The sequence below is a fragment of the Salmo salar genome, chromosome 13 (genome assembly GCF_965601325.2).
Source record: "Salmo salar chromosome 13, fSalSal1, whole genome shotgun sequence".
Lineage (NCBI taxonomy): Eukaryota > Metazoa > Chordata > Actinopteri > Salmoniformes > Salmonidae > Salmo > Salmo salar.
The window spans coordinates 32,180,516-32,201,893 of record NC_138303.1 but is presented as its reverse complement, the minus strand read 5'-3'; the positions used below and the strand labels follow the sequence as shown (position 1 = coordinate 32,201,893).

General features: G+C 43.8%; 2 long non-coding RNA genes across 2 annotated transcripts; one reads left to right on the top strand and one right to left on the bottom strand.

Moving 5' to 3' along the window:
• Positions 1 to 4,775: 4,775 nt before the first annotated feature.
• LOC123726207 (uncharacterized) lies at positions 4,776 to 14,959 on the bottom strand. Its single transcript, XR_014380029.1, has 2 exons — positions 14,835 to 14,959; positions 4,776 to 5,375 (listed from the first exon to the last, which is right to left on the bottom strand). It is a non-coding gene; the product is annotated as an uncharacterized LOC123726207 (long non-coding RNA).
• On the top strand, positions 11,719 to 19,706 carry LOC123726206 (uncharacterized). Its single transcript, XR_006758552.2, has 2 exons — positions 11,719 to 12,159; positions 14,641 to 19,706. It is a non-coding gene; the product is annotated as an uncharacterized LOC123726206 (long non-coding RNA).
• Positions 19,707 to 21,378: the final 1,672 nt, after the last annotated feature.

Below are 21,378 nucleotides of genomic sequence, written 5' to 3'. Positions count from 1 at the left end.
CTTCAAAGTAACCATCCTTTGCTTTGATGACACCTTTGCACACTCTTGGCATTCTCTCAACCAGCTTCACCTGGAATGCTTTTCCAACAGTCTTGAAGGAGTTCCCACATATGCTGAGCATTTGCTTGATGAGGTAGTCACCTGGAATGCATTTCTCTTAACAGGTGTGCCTTGTTAAAAGTTAATTTGTGGAATTTCTTTCCTTCTTAATGCGTTTAAGCCAATCAATCAATCAAATTTATTTATAAAGCCCTTTTTACATCAGCCGATGTCACAAAGTGATATACAGAATCAGTTGTGTTGTGACAAGGTAGGGGTGGTATAGAGAAGATAGCCCTATTTGGTAAAAGATCAAGACCATATTATGGCAAGAACTGCTCAAATAAGCAAAGAGAAACGACAGTCCATCATTACTTTAAGACATGAAGGTCAGTCAATACAGAACATTTCAAGAACTTTGACATTTTCTTCAAGTGCAGTCACAAAAACCATTGAGCGCCACGATGAATCCGGCTCTCATGAGGACCGCCACAGGAAAGGAAGACCCAGAGTTACGTCTGCTGCAGAGGATAAGTTAGAGTTACCAGCCTCAGAAATTGCAGCCCAAATAAATGCTTCACAGAGTTCAAGTAACAGACACATCTCAACATCAACTGTTCAGAGGAGACTGGGTGAATCAGGCCTTCATGGTCGAATTACTGCAAATAAACCACTACTAAAGGACACCAATAAGAAGAAGAGACTTGCTTGGGCCAAGAAACACGAGCAATGGACATTAGACTGGTGGAAATCTGTTTTGGTTCCAACCGCCATATCTTTGTGAGACTCAGAGTAGGTGAACGGATGATCTCCGCATGTGTGGTTCCCACCAAGAAGCAAGGAGCAGGAGGTGTGATGGTGTGGGGGGTGCTTTGCTGGTGACACTGTCAGTGATTTATTTAGAATTCAAGGCACACTTAACCAGCATGGCTACCACAGCATTCTGCAGCGATAGGCCATCCCATCTGGTTTGTGCTTAGTGGGACTGTCATTGTGTTTTTCAACAGGACAATGACCCAACACACCTCCAGGCTGGTTAAGGACTATTTGACCAAGAAGGAGAGTGATGGAGTGCTGCATCAGATGACCTGGCCTCAACAATTACCCGACCCAATTGAGATGGTTTAGGATGACTTGGACTGCAGAGTGAAGGAAAAGCAGCCAACAAGTTCTCAGCATATGTGGGAACTCCTTCAAGACTGTTGGAAAAGCATTCCAGGTGAAGCTGATTGAGAGAATGCCAAGAGTGTGCAAAGCTGTCATCAAGGCAAAGGGGGGCTATTTTGAAAAATCTCAAATATAAAATATATTTTGATTTGTTTACACTTTTTTGGTTACTACATGATTCCATATGTGTTATTTCATAATTTTGATGTCTTCACTATTATTCTACAACGTAGAAAATAGTAAAAATAAAGAAAAACCCTTGAATGAGTATGTGTGTCCAAACTTTTGACTGGTACTGTATAAATTATAAAAAATAACCGAGGCCCAGACCTCGTATGTAGTTACAGCCTTGATTCCATTTAGATAAGTCCACATCTCAGGCCATCTAATTTATAGATCCAGCTACTTTTGAGGTCTGAAATGTTTTGACCAACGTTTGGAGTGTATCGTCCCTTTAAGATTATTTGTTCATGTGTATGGATGCATTGTTCTAGTGTAAACAATTCATAACTGGCTTTGGTATTCTGTGAGGAACAATGGAGAGGATTCTCTAGTGAGGGAGACAGACAGGTGTGTTTGAAGACTGTGTGTTCTAATAGTCCATAATGTTGTTTCCAGAGCCCACAAACCACTTCACAACTAGACAAGACCCTGAGAGGCATCCAATGCAAGCAGACATGCTCTTTAGCAGGAGTACAGTGAAAGAGGAGACCTGGAGTTCAACATTTAGCCTCATCTCCTAAACAAACTCCTCAGGGCCGAGCGTAGCTTACCCCTCATTACTTAATCTTGACCCTGAGCTGCCGATGGCCAGGAGCGTTTGATAGACTATGGGGGTCAGGCCTGGCAGGGCCTTTCATGGGTTAATGTGTGCAGATGAGAAAGTGATGGTTTCGCTGAAATATATAAAGAGATCAATGACCATAATGTCAATAATGATAATGAGCAATGGGTTATTAAGCATTTTTCTCAATGTTGAAAATGCTTTAAATTGGGGGAACTCAAAATTAGATATTAGATATTAAGATAAGAAAATGTAGTGGGGTTTTAATTTTATCTTTATGATTAAATTGGAGAGATTACAATCTGTATAAGTAAAGTTTGAATAAAAATTATCACATCAAATAATTATATGTTAGTGTTCATGTTTTTGAATGCACTGTTAACTAATATTTGTATTATTATAATAATTTTGTTACCTTTGTAAGTCAGTTAAGAACAAATTCTTATTTACAACAACGGCCTACCCCGGCTAAACCCGGACGACGCTGGGCCAATTGTGCGCCGCCCTATGGGACTCCCAGTCACGGTCGGATGTGATACAGCCTGGAATCGAACCATGGACTGTATTGATGCCTCTTGCACTGAGATGCAGTGCCTTAGACCGCTGCGCCATATAATCCATTTCCACTAACATCGCTGCCTTCTCAGAATTTTTTTGCCAGAAGATTCCTGTTATTGCCAAATATCCAGCTAGCGTTGAGCCAGTAACCGAAAGATTGCTGGTTTGATTAACCGAGCTGACAAGGTAAAAAAATCTGCCGGTGTGCCCTTCAGAAAGGCACTTAACCTTAATTTACTCCAGGGGCGCCATACTACTATGGCTGACCCTGTAAAAACAACAGATTTCACTGCACCTATCCGTTGTATGTGACAAAACATTTTATTTATTTTTCTAAAAAGTTTTTTTTTTTTAAACTATCACTAAGGCTCTAAATTTGAGACTATTGCCCAGTAAGTGACTTCCAGCATTTTATGTTATCCTTTTTGAGAGCGAATATCATAGCCTACCTACTCTATGTGGATTTTGTGCTTATAAAACAACATAAAACATCTCAACTTTAGGCCTTGAAGATCACCTGAAAGTGCTTTTTCTTGACTGGTGAGTACTATTGAATGTAATAAATAAAATAAAGCACTGGGCTGGGTTAACAGATGTTTTGTGGAATGAAGGTGCTTTAATAATGGGTATGCCTGACTCCCCTTCCCCATGTCACTATGGCAACAACCCCATTGGGGCTTATGGAATGTCTCTCCTTCACACACGCACACACACACTCACACACACCCTGCCCCCACACAATCATTGGGGCCCAATTACCTGGTGGTGGTAGAAGGTGGCAAGTTGGAGCAAGGCTGTGGTTGCTAGACTGCTTGTGTGTGGCAGTCCCCAGGTGAATGCTCCACACACACAGAACTTCTCTCATATCACTTCTAAACCTCTTTCGTATAGGAACTCATCACAAAATGGAGTTATGCGGGTTGCAGTACTCTATCACATGAAATGTGTCTGTCTATATCTGTGTCTAGGCCTAGTCATTCATTCCCGTTCATAGCTCATCTCTGGTCAACTCAGGGGTAGCTAAACTCTTACCTTGAGTAGTGGGAAGACAGGGAGGTAATTGGTGAGAGACTTCCTAGAAATCTATGGTTCAGCACTGGTCATGATAATGAGAGCCCTTTTAGCATCACACCTGTGCTAAGTCCTCCAATTTCCTGTAAGACGTGTCAATCTCTGTAATTATCCCACAGTCAGTTGAGCGGAAGGACAAAAGGGAGACAGGTGGATGAAACAACAGAACAGAGAACAAACAGATGCAACATATTGGCCTAATGAAGGGCAAGTACTGATGAGCATTGACAGAACTGGAGTGATATCTAAAGTATTTGTTCATTCGTGAGTTGCTTGCTTGATAATGTGATAGGGCTTGGCTTACGATGTAAGAGGGGGAAAATCATGTAGCTAGGTAAAATTGTAAAAAATTGCATAAATTAATTGTCATCATAACACACTGGCTATCTAATGACCTCACAAAATCAACAACGAATAGTCACAGAATAAGGCGTGGATAAAATTGGACAAACACAATAGGAAAGTCAGTACAACAGGGTGTAAATGCAAAGGAATACAAAACCCCCCACGCTATGATGACGTGAGCACTAGCCCTCATGATGCAGCTGCTGACTTTGCTGTGTCTTTGGTTGTGTGCATGTTTTTGTGTTAGTGGATGTGTGTGTGAAGTCGTCGTTAACGCTGTCTTTACATCCTCCATGCGTGACAGGCCAGCCTGATACCCATCAATACCCAAATGAGCTCAGGTTGTGCCCCAGCTCAACACCCTAGACCTCATTTGGAATGCAAATGAAAAGACTAAACAAAGCAAACCTTTCAGACCATTCAGGCAATTCACCAATCCCTTTGAGGAAGGCTAACTTAAGACAGAAGTAAAAATCCCAAAAGGCAGTATTTTTTTTTTTTCAACACTTCTGTGCTTTGGGGACCTAGTTACCTATACCATAGTAGCATGTCTGCTAAATGCAGCAAAAGAAACATATATCAAATCAAATTTTATTGGTCACATACTCATGTTTAGCAGATGTTATTGCGGGTGTAGCGAAATGCTTGTGCTTCTAGCTCCGAAAGTGCAGTAATATCTAACAAGTAATATCTAACAGTTTCACAATATATCCCCCAAAATACACGTACATCTAAGTAAGGAATGGATTTAGAATATATATATACTGTTAGGGGTGTGTACGGAGGCAAAGTCAGGAGCAGGAGATCAGAGTGTAGTAAACAGGCATACTTTAATTCCGGTCCAAAAACGACAGCACATAAAAACATAAACGTGCCCAAAACACGGAACGTAACAAAAGTATAGGGCCTGAACAATATCCACATAACAATAAACAATTACACACAAAGACATGAGGGGAAACAGAGGACTAAATACATGCAGTTGATTATGGAATGAAAACCAGGTGTGTATGGAACAAGACAAAACAAATGGATATATGAAAAATGGAGCGGCGATGGCTAGAAAGCCGGTGACGTCTATCACCGAACACCGCCCGAACAAGGAGAGGAGCCGACTTCGGCGGAAGTCGTGACAGTGCCTCCCCCCTTGATGCTCGGCTCCAGCGGCGCGCCGACACGGCGATGGTGAAACTCCCGCAGCAGTTCGGGGTCCAAAACATCCGCAACCAGGACCCAGCACCTCTCCTCTGGACCGTACCCCTCCCACTCCATGCGGTACTGAAGGCCCCCTGCCCGATGCCTCGAATCCAGGATGGAACGAACGGAGTACGCCGGGGCCCCCTTGATGTCCAGAGGGGGCGGAGGGACCTCCCGCACCTCAGATTCCTGGAGCAGACCAGCCACCACCGGCCTGAGGAGAGACACATGAAACGAGGGGTTAATACGGTAATCAGAGGGAAGCTGTAATCTGTAACACACCTCGTTCACCCTCCTCAGGACTTTGAATGGCCCCACAAACCGCAGACCCAGCTTCCGGCAGGGCAGGTGGAGGGGCAGGTTTCGGGTTGAGAGCCAGACCCGGTCCCCGTTTGCGAACCCCGGGGTCTCACTGCGGTGACGGTCCGCGCTGGTCTTTTGGCGAAGCGCGGCTCGCTGGAGGTGAACACGGGCGGCCTCCCATGTCTCCTCCGCGCGCCTGAACCAGTCGTCCACCGCAGGAGCCTCGGACTGACCCTGATGGCATGGCGCCAGAACCGGCTGGTACCCCAATACGCTCTGAAAGGGGGAGAGGTTAGTGGAGGAGTAGCGAAGCAAGTTCTGTGCCATCTCGGCCCAGGGCACGAACGCCGCCCACTCCCCTGGCCGGTCCTGGCAATAGGACCGCAGAAACCTGCCCACATCCTGGTTGATTCTCTCTACCTGCCCGTTACTCTCGGGGTGAAAATGTTCCATGAACGCCTTCCAGACTCTCGGCGTGAACTGGGGACCCCGATCAGACACTATATCCTCAGGCACCCCGTAGTGCCGGAAGATGTGAGTAAACAGGGCTTCCGCAGTCTGTAGGGCCGTAGGAAGACCGGGCAGAGGGAGGAGATGACAGGACTTAGAGAAACAATCCACAACGACCAGGATCGTAGTGTTTCCCTGTGAAAGAGGTAGATCGGTTAAAAAATCCACAGACAGGTGTGACCAAGGTCGTTGTGGAACGGGTAAGGGGTGTAGCTTACCTCTGGGCAGGTGTCTCGGAGCCTTACACTGGGCACACACCTAGCATGAGGAAACATAAACCCTCACATCCTTAGCCAAGGTGGGCCACCAGTACTTCCCAGTAAGACAGCGCACCGTCCGACCAATCTCCGGATGACCAGAGGAGGGTGACATGTGGGCCCAATAGATCAACTGGTCACGGACAGCAGATGGAATGTACATATGCCCGACAGGACACTGGCGGGGAGCGGGTTCTGTACGCAATGCCTGCTCAATGTCCACGTTCAGCTCCCACCTGACCGGCACTACCAGGCAAGAGGCCGGGAGTATGGGAGTCTGATCCATGGGCCGCTCCTCTGTGTCATACAGCCGGGACAGTGTGTCTGCCTTCGTATTCTGGGAACCTGGTCTGTAGGATAGGGTAAACACAAAACGGGTAAAAAACATGGTCCACCTTGCCTGACGAGGATTCAGTCTCCTCGCTGCCCGGATGTACTCCAGGTTGCGGTGGTCAGTCCAGATGAGGAAAGGGTGTTTAGCCCCCTCAAGCCAATGTCTCCATGCCTTCAATGCCTTAACCACAGCCAACAGCTCCCGGTCCCCCATATCATAGTTACGCTCCGCTGGGCTGAGCTTCTTCGAGAAGAAAGCCCAGGGGTGGAGTTTTGGTGGCGTACCCGAGCGCTGTGAGAGCACGGCTCCTATCCCAGCCTCGGACGCATCCACCTCCACTATGAACGCCAAAGAGGGATCCGGATGGACCAGCATGGGAGCCGATGTAAACAGAGCTCTTAGCTGCCCAAAAGCCCTGTCCGCCTCAGCCGACCACTGCAACCGTACGGGACCCCCCTTCAGCAGTGAGGTAATGGGAGCAGCCACCTAGCCAAAACCTCAGATAAATCTCCGTTAGTAATTGGAAAACCCTAAAAATCTCTGCACCTCCTTTACCGTGGTGGGAGTCTGCCAATTACGCACGGCTGCAATGCGGTCACATCTCCACCCCTGATGTGGAAATGCGATACCCTAGGAAGGAGACGACCTGCTGAAAGAACAGGCATTTCTCTGCCTTGACGTACAGGTCATGCTCCAACAGTCATCCAAGTACCTTGCGTACCAAGGACACATGCTCGGCGCGTGTAGCGGAGTATATCAGAATGTCATCGATATACACCACTACACACCCGTGCAGGTCCCTGAAAATCTCGTCTACAAAGGATTGGAAAACTGATGGAGCATTCATCAACCCATACGGCATGACTAAGTACTCATAATGCCCTGAGGTGGTACTAAACGCTGTATTCCACTCGTCTCCCTCCCGGATAAGCACCACGTTATACGTACTCCTGAGATCCAGTTTCGTGAAGAAGCGCGCCCCATACATTGACTCAATCGCCGTGGCGAGAAGAGGTAGCGGGTAACTGTACCTCACCGTGATTTGATTGAGACCTCTATAGTCAATGCACGGGCGTAGACCTCCATCCTTCTTCTTCACAAAAAAGAAACTCGAGGAGGCGGGTGAAGTGAAGGACCGAATGTAACCCTGACGCAGGGATTCAGAGGCATATGTCTCCATAAACACCGTCTCCGCTTGCGACAGGGGATACACATGACTCCTGGGAAGCGCAGCATCTGCCAGGAGATTTATCGCACAGTCCCCCTGTCGATGAGGTGGTATTTGAGTCGCCTTCTTTTTACAGAAGGCGAAAGCCAAATCGGCATATTCTGGGGGGATGCGCACGGTGGAGACCTGGTCTGGACTTTCCACCGTGGTAGAACCAACAGAAACCCCTACACACCTCCCCGAGCACTCTCGCGACCACCCCGTGAGAGCCCTCTGTTGCCAGGAAATAGTGGGGTTATGATGAGCTAACCAGGGAAGGCCTAGTACCACGGGAAACGCAGGACAGTCAATGAGGAAGAGACTGATTTTCTCCACGTGACCCCCCTGCGTCTCCATGGCCAGGGAGATGGTGGCTTCCCTGATTAGCCCGGACCCTAATGGTCGACTATCCAGAGCGTGAAAGGTCTAACTACAGGAATAATGGGGATCCCTAAATTAAGGGCTAACGCTCTGTCAATAAAATTCCCAGCTGCGCCTGAATCAACGAGCACCTTATGCTGGGAATGCGGGGAAAAATCAGGGAAACAAACAGGTACAAACAGGTGGTCAACAGAGGACTCTGGATGAGTGTGGTGCAGACTCACCTGGGGTGACGCCAGAGTGCCCTGCCTGTTGCCTCGACACCTAGAGGAACCGACACGGCACCGACCGGCAGTGTGCCCTCTGCGGCCACAGATGGTGCACGTGATGGCACCTCCTCCAGTCTCCCTACGCGTAGCCCCTCCCAATTTCATGGGCACCAGATTGTAGGTACTGGAAGTTGGCACCGACAGAGCCCCCTCTGGACGTCCGCGGGTGACCAGCAGGTTATCCAACCGGATGGACAAATCCACCAGTTGGTCAAAGGAGATGGTGGCATTCCTGCAGGCCAGCTCACGTCGGACGTCCTTCCGCAGGCTGCACCGATAGTGGTCGATGAGGGCCCTGTCGTTCCAGCCTGCTCCGGCGGCCAAGGTCCAGAATTCTAGGGCGAATTCCTGGGCGCTCCTCGTCCCCTGCCTCAAATGGAAGAGCCGAAGTGGTCCAACGCCGCGTCTTCTTCTCCCCACACGGCGTTTTCCCACTCCAAAGCTCTCCCCGAGAGGCATGAGACGAGGGCAGACACTCTCTCTCTTCCCGAGGGAGCTGGATGCACAGTGGCCAGGTAGAGGTCCAGTTGTAACAGGAATCCCTGGCACTGTGCTGCTGTCCCATCATACTCCCTGGGAAGGGAGAGACGCATCCCACTGGGTCTGGCTCCGGACGGGACGGGTTGAGGTAACCCCGGTTGTGCTGGTCGAGGCACTGGGGAGACTTCCTGTCTCTCCCAGCGGTCCATTATCTGGACAACGCGATCCATCATGGTACCAAGATGATGTAACATAGCAGAATGTTCCTGGACACGCTCCTCAACTCTTCTCACCGGGGAACCTGTTCCTGCTGACTCCATGGTTCTGGTGTGTAATTCTGTTAGGGGTGTGTACGGAGGCGAAATCAGGTGCAGGAGATCAGAGTGTAGTAAACAGGCGTACTTTAATTCCGGTCCAAAAACGACAGCACATAAAAACATAAACGTGCCCAAAACACGGAACGTAACAAAAGTATAGCGCCTGAACAATATCCACATAACAATAAACAATTACACACAAAGACATGGAGGGGTGTAAGGCTCGGACGTCGTGAGTGAGGAATCAAAACGCAGGAAGCAGCGAGCACAGGGTAGTGGCTTTTAAATGGGTCAAGAGGCAAACACACACAAGCCACGCCAAACAGCGAATAGCGCGCACACAAAACAAAGTGCCCCAAACACAGGGGAAAACACATGCGGCGCAAAACTAACGCACAAGCATAAACACAAGCACACAAACAGGAATGACAATCCCGCACAATGAGAAGGCGGACCAGCTAATACTTATAGCCCCGCTAATCACCCCCACTACGAACAGGTGCACACAATCACAAAAGGGGGAAAACAAAAAAGGGAATCAGTGGCAGCTAATAGGCCGGTGACGACGACCGCCGAGCGCCACCCGAGCAGGAGGGGGCGCCACCGTCGGTGGGAATCGTGACAAGGGGAAACAGAGGACTAAATACATGCAGTTGATAATGGAATGAAAACCAGGTGTGTATGGAACAAGACAAAACAAATGGATATATGAAAAATGGAGTGGTGATGGCTAGAAAGCCGGTGACGTCAATTGCCGAACGCCGCCCAAACAAGGAGAGGAGCCGACTTCGGCGGAAGTCGTGACATATACATATATGTCAGAGCGGCATTGGACTAAGATACAGTGGCATAGTATAGAATACAGAATATAGATATGAGATGGGTGATGCAATATTTACACAATTTAAGTGACTAAGATACCATAGAATAGTATATAGTACAGTTTATACATATGAGATGAGTAGTGCAAGATACGGAGACATTATTCAAGTGGCTAGTGTTTCATTTCCTTAAATTGGCCAGTGATTCCTAATCTATGTCTACAGGCAGCAGCCTCTGATGTGCTGGAGATGGCTGTTTAACAGTCAGTGGTGTAGTATAGAATACAATACAGTATATACATATGAAATGGGTGATGCAATATGTAAACACAATTTAAAAGTGACTGAGATATCGTAGAATAGAGTGGAGTGCAGTTTATACATATGAGATGAGTAACGCTAGATACGGAAACATTATTAAAGTGGCTAGTGATCCATTTCTAAAAGTGGCCAGTGATTCCTAATCTATGTCTATAGGCAGCCGCCTCTGATTTGCTAGTGATGGCTGTTTAGCAGTCTGATGGCCTTGAGATAGAAGCTGTTTTACAGTCTCTTGGTCCCAGCTTTGATGCACCTGTACTGACCTCGCCTTCTAGATGATAGCGGGGCAAACAGGCAGTGGCTCAGGTGGTTGATGTCCTTGATGATCTTTTTGGCCTTCCTCTGGCATATTATATTATTCCCTGAGTAGTCATTCCATTCTCACAACCACTGTGTTGTGTTATTTATATATATTGTTTACCTTAGTTGAATGCACTGACTGTAAGTCGTTCTGGGTAAGAGCATCTGCTAAATTACAAGCCACTGACTACTCTACCATGGGTTGAATTTACAGCTGATATCATGTTCAAATTAGATGGACTAGATGGATTCTGCATAATTCCACTCAAACCAGTGTATATCTGTGGCATGCTGCTTAGAACAATCCCCACTCTGGTCAACTGCTTCACAGCAATCTCTGCCATGCCCCCTCCCATGAAACAGGATCTGGATATGGCATTGCCTGCCTTGTTGAAGATTATCAAGTCAATTACACCAGGCCCAAGTTGGCTGCCTTGCTCAGCCAGCTAGCCAGCCTTGGCCAGGGATTAGGGCTCAGCCTCACTCCCATCAGCCACAGTGATTGATAGACCATCATACCCTGCTCTAGGCCCGACCTCGCCTAACCTGGCTCACCTCAAACCGTCTGTGTCTCTGTCTGTCTGTTTCACCTACCTGTACTTTGTTCACTTGTCATCTGGCTTTAAACCAGTAGGGCTTTGTTAGCCACTGAGGCTGGAATGGCTTCTGTGAACAGAAAATAGAGACTGAAAGAGACAAGGGCAAAGGGTATTTCAGGTTACGATTATTTCATATATACACTGACAAGTATGCCAGAGGTCATGTGGTTTTTTTCACAAAGGATTTTTGGTAGGCTCTACAAGATTTGCAATCTATATGTTTTCCTCTCAATATGGTTTTGGTTTGTTTCTGGGCGTGGACCGGGGCTCATGGATGATGTTGGTGTAGTTTGTGTTGTGATAGGAACTGAGGCCGTTCCCACAGGAGCTCAGGCTAACGTCATAAACACATACAATGTACCTGGGGTGGGAGCGGCGGCGGGCTTGGGTGGGGGCAGGTGAACCGGTGAGGTGGGACAGGGGGGGTTGGACTGGGCTTAGTCTCAGACCTGATTGGCCACTGCAGCGCAGGGGACACACCTGTGAGCGCCAGAGGCTAAGGAGATTGGCTGCCACCTGAAAATTACACCTGTGGGGGAGGGAGGCCAGGCTACATGTAAACCTATCCCCTTTACAAATTCAGTCTACTCGTCTTGAGGAGCTTAACTAGGTAGCGTCGCCATGAGCTCCGGGAAACTTGAGCCGTGTCTTAACAACTTAAACCTGTTGAGTTGATTTTTGGGGTTCTTCGCCTCCTCGTTGGGTGTCTAGTCAAGCCGAGCTAATTCTCCTGCCTGAGAGCGGCAACTTTTTCCAAGCAAACATCGAAGAGTTGGTCTCTCTGTGGGAGGAGGGAAGAGGGAAGAGGAAGACATATCTATGAGGCAGCAGCCAGCAGCCACAGCCAGGCAACATGATGCCTCTTTCTGGCTCACTTGACCACACCTGGGAAGGACAGGGTAACCCACCAACATGATACCTCCTTATTTGTTTTCATTTTGGTCCGTGTACGATTTCCTCTGACATTATTTGTGATACATTTGCTTTGTCATCGCACCAGCTTACAGGTAGACTGAAGCCCAGTTGTATGTATACTTATGTAATAGTCAGGAAATGGATGGCAAGCAAACAAGGTCATTGTATAAAACCGTTGGTGCTTGTATGCTGTTACAGGAAGAGCATGAGTTTAGGGGGAAGCATATTATAAACTGTATCAGATTCCAGTTCATTTAAACAGAAACAAAAGAGCCTAACGTTAATTCCTAAACTGGAAAGACCAGTTGGGGCAGGTAGAGGCAAACAGACAGACTTGTCAAAGGATATAAAGACAGCAGCTTTTTCCCTCCATTGTAACACTGGAAATGCACATTTGGAAGAACATTCAAGCAGTTATGGTAACATTTTGATAATTGTACCACCTCAAAAGCTGATGATAACCAATTGACGTGAAATATTTTCATTATTTTACAAAATAAACTTTTATGTATTTTAAATATTTTTAATTTTTTTATTCTGATTTGAAAAAAAAATAACGAAGGCATGTTTTTGACAACTTATCTCTGCTACCTGTTAAATAAGTCTCAACGCAGCCTTTTCTTAGGATGTTGCGTGTCTAGAAAAGGAGACTAAAATACCTAGGCTAGGCCTGTTCTTACTTATTTCCTTTGGCATGTATAGATAGAGATTTCAAATAATATTCTGTTTTTCCTAACCTTTTGATGTGAGAAATACAAGGTTTACATAGTGGATGTATGCTGAACGTAAAATGTCTGCTCATCCATTTTACTCTTCTGTAGGTTTTTGTTGTATTTTGTTCGACTTCTGGGAGTAGAAAATAACCATTAGGATGGTTATGTTTTTGGAATGTTGCAAGAAGATTGATTTAATCTTTTTCATAAAGTTTAAAAGGCGTTGTTGATAAATGGAGGGAAAATGTTGACCAAATAGTGCAGTGAATAAGGAGTGAGGTGGAAGATTTTCATTGGCGGAAAGACAGACATTCGTTCAATTCTTTGAATGAGTAATTCATAATTGTTTATAGCTTTTTAAAGATTGACTATGGGTTGGGCATTACAGATATCATAACTGGTCTGTCGGGAATTTCCATAGAATGTGACTCACGAGATTTGTAAGCCATACAAAATGGAGGTTGAAATTTGAAAATTGTTTTTTTTACTGTTTTTTTTACAGCTTAGAAAACAGACATGTGAAACTAAGAACAAGCTAACTATGTTAACTGTAATGCCAATCACGGAATAAAGTGAGAAGTCAGGGAAAAAAACATTGAGTTTGTGAACTGAAGAACAGGCAGTTTAAATAGGTATGACTGTGACTAAGCAGCTTTTGCCATAACTGTTTTAAACCATTAACATTATGGTTGATGTTGGTGGAATGCTGTTTCTTTGTACCTAGATAAATCAATGGTAATAGCTGCTATAAAAATATGTGAAACATTGACAGGATTTTAGGGGGATTTTTTACCTTTTCAAGGACAAGTTAAGAAGGAAAGCATTTTCAGACAAATCATGGAAATATATTAAATATTGAAGCGAAGAAATAAAAAAAAGTAATGTGAGGTGGAAATACAAAATTATATTTGTGATACTTAAATCAAGCCAAAATGACAAATAGATGACTTAATTAAGGTGCCATGCATGAGGGAGGCTAGAAACCTTTTTTGCTTAACAAATTTCACTCATTCATTGGAAATACTCAAACCGAAAGAGAAAGTAAGTAAACTATGAAAAGTGATAGTTCTCAACTGAATTAATGAACCATGATAAGATAGTAGAATAGTAAATATATAATTTCATTTAGTAAAATAGCAGAGGGAACTGAACAATATATTAAATATTGAAATAAAACAATGAAACAACCAAAGAGAAATAGCTGAAAAGCGACGAATCATGCCACTAAGCTTTACTCTCCAGTAGTCTGGAGGGCCAATTAGTGGTGTTGATAAGGTCCTTAAGTGAGGTTTTGGATTTCACCGACATTCTTCTCCACAAAGACGCCAACTATTGATTAAGGGCCAGGCTGGTTTACCTATCAGGTTCATTTCACAGTGGAGTCCCATTCCAACGCAGAGGGCAGGGTTACCTGATCACGCCTCACTCACTCAGTAAGGCTACAGCGTGGGCAGCCATATACACCACACCGAATGAACCATCTCTCCAACAATGGAATCATTTCACTCAAGATCCAAAACAGGGACGAGTTTCAGGGACAAAACTTAAGCAAACCTAAAAGAAGGAAAGATAACTGAGGAAATGCCTAGCAAGCACGTGGGAAGTAGGAAGTCAGGAAATACTTGAAACTATAGGGTCTACTTGACTTTAAATACATTTATTTCCATTGTCCTCTTCTTCATTCTACAAGCTTTAATACTCATTCTTTCTCCCTAATCTTTTTTTTCTCTTTCTCTCTCTCTTTCTCCTTAGGCCTGCAGCCCTGGTGTATAATGCTGATGATTAACTAAATAGAGGCTGTAGCAGTCTGTGAGAGCAGGTCGGCTTGGCTTTCTCATTTCATGGGCCCTGACTGACTGACCGGGAAGAAGCTGAAGTGTTCGCAGGCGCTGGCTGCTAAAAATTCAAGATCTTTTCCTTTTTACCCCCCACCCCCCTTTACTCACTTTGTTTTGTTGCATTGTTTCCTTTTGGGTTCCTTTTCACGACGGTAAGGTTACAGGTACATTTTCCACCTCTCTTCACTGCCTGTTCTTTTCCCTCCCTTATGCGCTCTCTCTCTCTCTCTCTCTCTCTCTCTCTCTCTCTCTCTCTCTCTCTCTCTCTCTCTCTCTCTCTCTCTCTCTCTCTCTCTCTCTCTCTCTCTCTCTCTCTCTCTCTACCTTTCTCATTCACTCACACTCTTCCATTTAGCTCATTTGCAGGAACTGGAAACCTATTCTTTCCCTCTGAACACAGGATTGTCTTGATTCTAGTTTTGTTTAAGGTTTAGAGAAAAAAATAGCAAAAAAAATAGTTAACATTAATATATATCAATATTAGTATAACTATTGCTGACTTACTGTACCAAGTCTCAATAAAATTAGAACGAGTTATAGCAGTTATTTGACAATGCACGATGCAAATAATTTGTTGCCACTTTGATTGTTGAGTTAATGTACATATTTGAGTGGCTGATCAGTCTTGTGTCACTATTTTAAGTGGCAATGTAAATAGAATGACTAACTAAGGAATAGTGGTATATATTATATATGAGTCTTTATCTTACATAAATATAAATAATTTGCATGCAGCATTGCGCAACTTCTAATGAGTGTGATGCTTTCACACTGTGTACCTGTGACTAGCCCACGTTATTCAGTAAACAAAAGCTGTCTCAATGACCTTCTGCACACACTGCATAGGCACAGGCTAGGTCAGTCCAGCATTCCTCCAGGCTTTCAACACACTACAAACACAAAGAAAGGAGGTACAGGAAAAGGAAGGCATTAATTTCCCCTTCGTTTTCAACATTTCATCAAATGACTGTTGAAATGAATATGACATGACATACATTGTGCTAACTGTGCTACCATCTTCAGAGACATGAAATGTGAATACGGAACAACAACCCCAAGGCCTTGTTGCTTTAGTTTTGAGTATGAAAAATGCAGTGGGTTTTGTCGGAATGGATGTTTAAAATGCAGTGGTCAAAAAAATACCCAGTTGTCATACTTGAGTAAAAGTAAAGATACATTAATAGAAAATGACTCAAGTGAAAGTCACCCAGCAAAATACTACTTGAGTAAAAGTCTAAAAGTATTTGGTTTTAAATATACTTAAGTATCAAAAGTAAATGCAATTGCTAAAATATACTTGTGTATAAAAAGTATAAATAATTTCACATTCTTTATATTAAGCAAACCAGACGGCACTATTTTCTTGTTTTTTAAATTTACGGAAAGCCAGGGGCACAATCCAACACTCAGATATTATTTACAAACAAAGCATTTGTGTTGAGTGAGTCCGCTAGATCAGAGGCAGTAGGGATGACCAGGGATAATATATATATAATTTTCAGAATGAGGGGAAAAAGCAGCCTTACCGTTTCGTGGAACGAGACCAGTCAGAACAGTTTTGGGCAACCATTAACATCCACTGTGGCCCAGAACCTAACCTACTGGAACAAAGTCTGCCGTACAACAAGTTGTATTTTTTTGTTTCGAGGCGAGTTTCAAAAACGTGGTTTCCCTTAACTTCATCTATTGTTTAAGACCTGGGGGTTAGGTGATATATTGAACTTGCTATTGTTAGTTTGAGTTTGAGATAGTAGAGTCCACCCAAGGCCACAATTTGTTGAGTTAACTGTGTGTGTGCATGTGTGCCTGGGGAGGGAGTATACTTGATTTTATATTATTATAGTTTCTCCTTCTTTCTGTGGTAAATACAGATGTAGCTTCAGAGATGTGAAAGACAGGCCTTCTAATGATAATTTGCAGTACCAGTCAGGGTTGCCTACTGTTTAGTATGCCTCTTTCTTTTCATAGTGGAATGTTCCTGATGTCTCATGTATGCACATAGGTGGGGCTTATCCCCACACAAACCTACCCAAAGCAAGGTAAGCCTTTTATCAAGTTTTTGTCAGTCAAAACCAGGAGATAACACAACACATTAAACAAAATTAACCTGTATTGTAAAATGCTTAGACTAAAATATTATTACTGCGATCCGTACACTTATTGTGATCTGTAAAATAATCACTTTTATGACCCATTGTTTGTCTCCTATGCATGTATTGGATGGTCATCCCCATCTTACAAGGCAGCATTGGATATCATCAATCTCTCTAATACTGCCTGGTAATGATGATGCTAGCCATCCGCTAACTACAGTGGTATACAACACACAACTTACAACGTTAGCTAGCTACATAAGCACACTTTACCTCAGCTTGGCGGCCATTTTTTTTCTCACAATGAAATGCTCTGGTTTACGCTGAAATGGCTTTCAGGATCCATCTTACCTGACAGTGCTGGATTGTACAAAAAAGTTCTAACACTGTCTGGTAACGATGTTTCCTGGGTGACCCACCTACCTCCAGAGATTCACCTCAGCTAAGGATGTGATTAAAGGGTCAGGTGTGACCACTTTATGAAAGCATACCATAGACAATACCTGATCAGATTATCTGTAGTGATAGAACTTGACTCCAGTTTGAACTCTGTATCTTTCTTCAAGAATTTGAGGTCTGATATCACTGATAAGAAGACTTGGTTTAGGGTTGCATCTATCTGTAAGAGATTGTCTTAAATCTTCTTCTATTGACATGCCTTTATTCCGCTAGCTAAAACTATACATCTGAAAGAAGCTCCATTTTACCTCGTCATTTATTTGTAGAAAAGATAGGCCTATGAAGTGCTTATTTTGTGAATTGTATTGGGAAAATGTATGGCACATGTGGTGGTGTTTTGGCAATCCAAGTAATTGAAATATCTCAGTGTTCCTCAGTTAAGAATCAATTCAAACAAATGGAGAAGATTAGAGGCACGACTGGAAATTGCCTTTTCCTGGGGAACGAGTAGAGGAGACCATTAGGGGCCCTAGCTCACCCAGCCTTTGTATTCCACTTCCCTGTCCTGTTTTAGGGTGGCCCCACCCAACCTGTGTTAAAGAATACAAGTCGGTTCACGGTTCAACCGGTCGCACCGCCACTCATTTTTGTATCCCCTCCCCTCTGTAGCGTGTGGCTTGTGTTGTGTCACCGTGATTGGTCCAGCACTGCTTATCTACATGGCACATCCTGAAACTGACACAAGCTCACCTGAGCACTTATGATAAAAATAGAGTCAACAACATCCTCCTTGACTCCTTACCACTCCCCTTCAGCCTCACCCCTCTCTCATCCCTTCATATGAATGATTACTCTTTTTTTTATCACAGCTAAATATATCCCACAGCTCTATCTGTAGTTCCTTTTGTTGTTTTACAAGGCTTCATTGGAGAACTTTTGTTCCAATTAGAATTCTGTAAAAAAATAAATCATAAACAAATGATAAATAGCCATAGAGTTAAATAGGTTGATCCCTTATGGCAGACTACTACCCCGTTCCATGTCGTCTTCCAGGAAGAAAAATACATCCCAATTTAATAGGTAAAACCTTCAAACAGACAGCACAGACATTGGCAAATAATAAAAGGAGCTGGCAGAGCCTAAATGTTTGTTTAAGGAGAGAGAATTACCTCGCAAATATTGAACCATACATTTATTGGCTCAACTCCTGTTGTTTGCCTTTATTTATGACATAGACACACGGAATGGTTCAATGTTTTTTCCCTTTCCCTCTCCTTTTCAAACGGTTAAAAAGACGATTTGATGTTGTACTGAACCCGAATGTGGCATATGGATTTAATTTGAGGTGAGAGGGCACCACGTTTTGATGTGAACTTTCAACCAACAGGATCTAGTTTGTCTTTATTCATGGAAAATCATTGTAAATGTAGTCCATATAAGAGTCTTTGAGAATATGAAAAAGACAGACTAGTATCCCTGTCTGTGTGTGAGACAGACAAACAGACGGACAGACAGACAGACAGACATACTGTATCTTTTCAGCCTGTCTCTTCCTGTATCTCATCCTGTCTCTTTCAGCTGTCTCCCTCTGCGTACAGTGGACGGTTGGTTCAGAGCGTCCTTCAGTCCTAGCTCCCTAGCCTGTTGATTGGCGTCTTACCAGACATGGTTAGATCTAATTATCCCTGTCTAATACTGTCTGGTAATGCCGTCCATTGAATGGCGTTAACTTCTCTTTTTCCTCTCTCCTTCTTGTACAGAAGTTTGAGCTTGGCCGTCAGTTTTCTTGGTGTGTCTGACCTCTTAGGCTTCCTCTATATTAATGTGTGTATACAGTGTGTTTGTGTGTGTGTATATGACCACTGCATAGACACATTGGTTGACGTGACAGATGGATTGGGATGTGGTCACTATGGTCATGAAGATAATGACTATACAGGAACTATGAACCGTGCACTGGAAGATTGATTCAGTTGTCAGTGCTCTTCCATGTGCCATGTCTCAGAGTTTATTCCTTGAGCAACGGCCCAGGTTGGCCAAAGAAATACAGCATTTTGGAATATACACATATGTGATGCCATAAGTAAATCAAATGCTTTAAGGTGCTTTTAAATCTCGCTCTGTCTCTCTCTCTCTCTCTGTGTGTGTGTGTCCATAAATATACTGTATCAAATCTTTTATATTTAAACGGATGTAATATTATCTTCATGTAATAAAGCATTTAGAACAGCATTTATTCAACTTTTAAAAGAAAGATTAGTGTGTTCGTCACGGTGTCATGGTTACTAAATTCCAAATAGGAACATTGTCTGGAATTTGACATTTCTCCAGGTACAGTAAATTAAAAAAACATAAATAAATCCATTATTGATCTAATTTATCTATAAATACTGTCTATACTACAACCAAGTGATAGATACACATATATATTTTCGCCAATGTTATGTAATATGACATGACAATATCAAATAAACTTGAAATAAAACAATATTTGACTTTGCCCCGTCCTTTTTGACTGTGATTAATAAAGTGTTGTCTGAATGCATTTAATGATCTTTCTAGTCACATAGTTTTGTATGAAAGAATGTAAATGTGATCGATGTGTGCTCTGGTCATTGTGTTCAGGGGGACTCTTCACCGAGCGGAATGCCTGGCCCCAGTCAGGTGGAGATCAGGTTACATCTGAACAGAGCACCTTTTTAAATCCCTCAGTTTACTCATGAGGTCCCCTATCAGCCAAGCCCTCATTGTGTCCTGACTCCTGCTCTAAAGCAGCTCATAACAGGCTGCCCAGTGTGTCTCGTTGCTAGGCTGAGAAGCATAGGGCCACTTTTCACAGATTTTAAGGTCTCTTACACACATACACACAAATAATACAGCCCCATCGCTGTTTAATTAAAGCTGTTAGAGCTCTGAGGGGTTCACTGGAGCTCTGATTGTATCAGGAGGAACATAAACACAGAGTTCATTTAAACATTTACTGAAACAAGCCCTGGACCTGATCTCCCATGCAGAACATGTAATGAGCAAGTTAAAGGGTTCAAAGGAAATTGTCTTCATCCCTCACTACTATGAAAGGGTTTTCCAATGTTAATGAATATGTATTTTTTTAACAATTAGCCAAATTACTGCATCACTGACATGCTATGCAATGAATGAACTGTGTTTTTATTTCCCTTAATGCTTTGATTGAACACCCACTTTTCATGTGATTTTGGAGTATATGGGTCACAAAACAATACATACAAAATATACAAAAGCTATCTACATAAAATGTGTAAAAACACTATTTAATGATTAAACTTCAGGTCACATTTCTTGAACCTGAATGGCCTTCAGGGGGGGGGGGGGGGGGGGGGGGGGGGGTTGTAGTCAACTAGTTGGACATCTTGGCTTTGCATGACATCACAGGAGAATTCCAGTTCCAGACTGCCCATACAGTACTTGGCGGAGTGAGGATTCCAGCGCCGGTCTGAACATGCTTTGATGCCATCCAACTAGATTCCTGCAAGTTACCGCAGAGGGTGAGGTTCACCTGGGTTCACCGCTGAGGTGGAACGTCCCCATAACAGAAGCACGGGGGCTGTGTTTAAACGGCTATGACATGCCGACAGGCTGCTGACGTACTGTATAACTGTCACGCAAACACACGTATGCGTGTACACACACATAAACCTGCATGCAACCACATGCAAGCACACACACAAACGCACGCACAGGGAGGGAACTCCAGTGGAGTGAGTCAGATAGGTGGAACACCTAGAAGGATTTACAATATTGTGCCATAGCTGGTTCATATTCGTTGTATTTTGAAACCCAAAATGAAATCTAGTTCTGTTCTAGATCAATTGCTGGTCATTGAACTTAAACTATGATACTTACAGAAAGAGCAATCAATTCATAACTATTTCATTGAGTGTCACCTTGTCCTAGATAGATTTACACAGTTATCAAAACGTCATGCCAGGGTAAGTCTACATGAAACACAGCCCTTATTTTAAGTGTTTCTAAAATCCACTATGGGAAAAAATGAATGGTGGAAAAATGATTGGAACCATTTCTCTGTTTGACCTTAAGGTTTTATGGGTATTATGACTTATACTCTGGTACTCTATACAGTCTATTGCTGTGTGCAGGACATTAATCTGCATTGAGTTGAG